Genomic DNA, 2,672 nt, shown 5'->3' with positions numbered 1-2,672 from the left:
TTCAGTAAGTGATTTATTGTGAAAGTTCAATTAGGAGAAGCAGGGTGAAGGAAGCCGGCTAGCACAGTGGGAAAGCTAAGCAAGAATATGATGGTCACAGCTAGCTCCAGCCTGATGACAGTGGGGAGCACAGGGTCATGAGTCACTCCACACGTCGGCTCCACCTGAGGGGAGGCGGCCAGGCCTCAGGCCAAAGACTTGCAAGCTCTGGGTGAAGCTGCCTTTATTTGGTTGAAGTCAAAACTTTGGGGAAGGGTGGTATCAGCATCCAGTCCTCACAGCAGCTGGGGGAGGAGAAGTCTGCTCTAAAAGGGGAGTTTTCAGGACACCAACAGCATCCGCTAACCGGTGACCTGTTCTTTTTTGTTTCCCAAAGAACAAACACTTTCTTGAAACTCATCTTCAATTCAGCCTCTGTTAGGTCAAAGTCATTGTACTGGAAAAATTAAAAAAAAGATGAAAATAATGACATCCATTATCAGTGTTGAGACACATTGCAATTGAGAGTGATCAGGAATCTTGTCTTAAATACCGAATTACAGTAACGAGGTTAAGCTTAGAAACTCATGCGGCTAAGAATAACATCTGCTTTTTAAGTGCACAAGTATTTCTTCAAAACTAGACAGAAATGGGAAATCATTATTACACTTGGGGAGTCTTACTCACTGCTTTGGGTTGTTTATTTTAGGGGGAGTTGGAAAGGTAATTTATGTCCTTGGTAACAGTCAAATAGTACAGAGTGTCTAAGTGCAATCAGTGATCTTCCTTTCACGTTGTCACTTCTATTCCCCTCCGGTGACTCCTGTTAACTATACAGTTCATTCATGCGCAAAGGATTCTGGAGTTTGGGATTTCTGAGCTATTTGAGTATAACTGCGGAGAGATGAGAAGCATAGTATGACTTTAGGACACAATTCTCTACTCCTTAAGTTTGGAGCAGACAGGGCATGACTGTTCTCAATAGGCATCAGTCACCTTTTCTGAGGGAATGACCTCTCAGGGACTGGGGTTCTGGTTGCAGGCACACCTTCTGACTCAGTGTTACTCCTCAAGGTGAGCTTAAATCCTGAGTTTAACAAGTCATTCACTTCAACAACCCTTGCTTGTAGGACTGATCATAGGATGAGGGAAACTCTCAAATTTCCCAGCACCAGGAAATGAGGGCAGAGTGGCCCTTAATTCAGGTTCCTGCAGCCCAAAACTTTCTCTCCCTCCTCCTTACCAGGCCTCCTTTGTTACCAGAAGACGTCTCCTTGGGACTCATCATAGAGTCTTCCAGAGTCATCAATGATGATCGCTGCACAGAGGAGCAAAAACAATTGGGTTTTCAGAGTGCTGCCAAGGAGCCCACAGACAGGAAACCCCATAACCAGAGCACGAGGGAGACCTAGAAGCTGTTAATTCAGGTCACCCAGGTCTATGCCTGAATGTGTGTGACCTGCAGGTTGCTGCAGGTCCTACACAAAAGGTGAGGAAATTCATGACCAGAAGGCAGCTTTGAATCCCTAACCCCCTTTCAGCTTCTCTGTCATCTGGTTATGGAAATTTGACTTACTTTCTCAACATTATGTGTGTGACAGTCACCTGTGTTCATTTTGCATATTTATTTTCACTGCTGTGCAGTATTCCTTTATAGAAAGTATCCATTAAAAATAAAACAATTGGAAGGTTATATCAAACTGTTTTCCAAAAACACATGTAATCTCAGAGATGTAGTTGAGGGAGCTTGGCAAATTCAAGCAGGTCGATGGAGTGTTGTTGGTGGGAATGTGGCATGAGGGAGTGAGAGGAAAGGAATGGGGCAACATGCAGTGTGTGGCAGGTGTCTCTCAATACTCCACGCCATGCAACATGGACCCAATGCTGAGGACCACAAGAGTGCATCCGGTTTTAAACAGGAGAGCCATTTGACCTGCTTTGAATTTTTGAAAGATACATTGAGCTGAATGCAGAGGATGGATCTGAGGGGAGCAAGGCAAGAGGAAGGAGATTGTTCTCCTATTGAAGTGAAGAGTGACAGGGATCTGGATGAGGGTGAGTGTGCTGGGGATGGGAAACATGGACAGGTCAGAGATATTTTAATGTTGGAACTGAGAGAGGGGTTATTAAAATCATGGTTGTTTCCATTCACTAAGTTTTGGGACTGTTTGTTACTCAGCAGTAGATAACTGATACAGCCTCCAAATACAGATGTTTATATGATCTTCCAATAAAGATCTTTGGAATCATGCCAGAATGAGCCTATGTGACGGGTCTGGGCTGGAGATGCCAGTGTATAGACAGTGACGGAAGCCATGGAGAGAATGAGATGCCAGGAAAGGGGCCTATTTTTATTGCACAGGTTTCCAGCGCCATTTCAATCATTGTGAATACCTTACTCTATTTGATGTGTTACGAAGAAGCCCTTGTAACTTCTTTACTGAGACTGTCTCTTCAAATGGGACAATTTTTGATTTGTCTTCTCTCTACCAACTTTTTATTGTCCTTTACTCTTTATCTACACAGTTCTCTTTATGCCTCCCCCCAATTTTCTATTCATTGGTTTCATTTTCCTCTGTTTCTTTCTGTATTCATTCTCTTTTCCTCTACATTTTTATCACTGTCCCCAGGCTTCAGCATGGTCTACGGTGAGGCAAAGGAGGTGCTTGGGACACAAGAAGGTGCCAAGAGTG

At 43.9% G+C, this 2,672-nt stretch overlaps 1 long non-coding RNA gene across 1 annotated transcript; it reads right to left on the bottom strand.

Annotated features, from left to right (window-relative positions):
• On the bottom strand, positions 1 to 1,298 carry LOC109378067 (uncharacterized). The gene is made up of 2 exons (XR_002122953.1): positions 1,223 to 1,298; positions 1 to 436 (listed from the first exon to the last, which is right to left on the bottom strand). It is a non-coding gene; the product is annotated as an uncharacterized LOC109378067 (long non-coding RNA).
• Positions 1,299 to 2,672: the final 1,374 nt, after the last annotated feature.

The sequence above is a fragment of the Hipposideros armiger genome, unplaced genomic scaffold (assembly GCF_001890085.2).
Source record: "Hipposideros armiger isolate ML-2016 unplaced genomic scaffold, ASM189008v1 scaffold_1716, whole genome shotgun sequence".
In the NCBI taxonomy this organism is placed as follows: domain Eukaryota; kingdom Metazoa; phylum Chordata; class Mammalia; order Chiroptera; family Hipposideridae; genus Hipposideros; species Hipposideros armiger.
The sequence above is the reverse complement of the archived record's forward strand: the minus strand, read 5'-3'. Positions and strand labels throughout refer to the sequence as shown.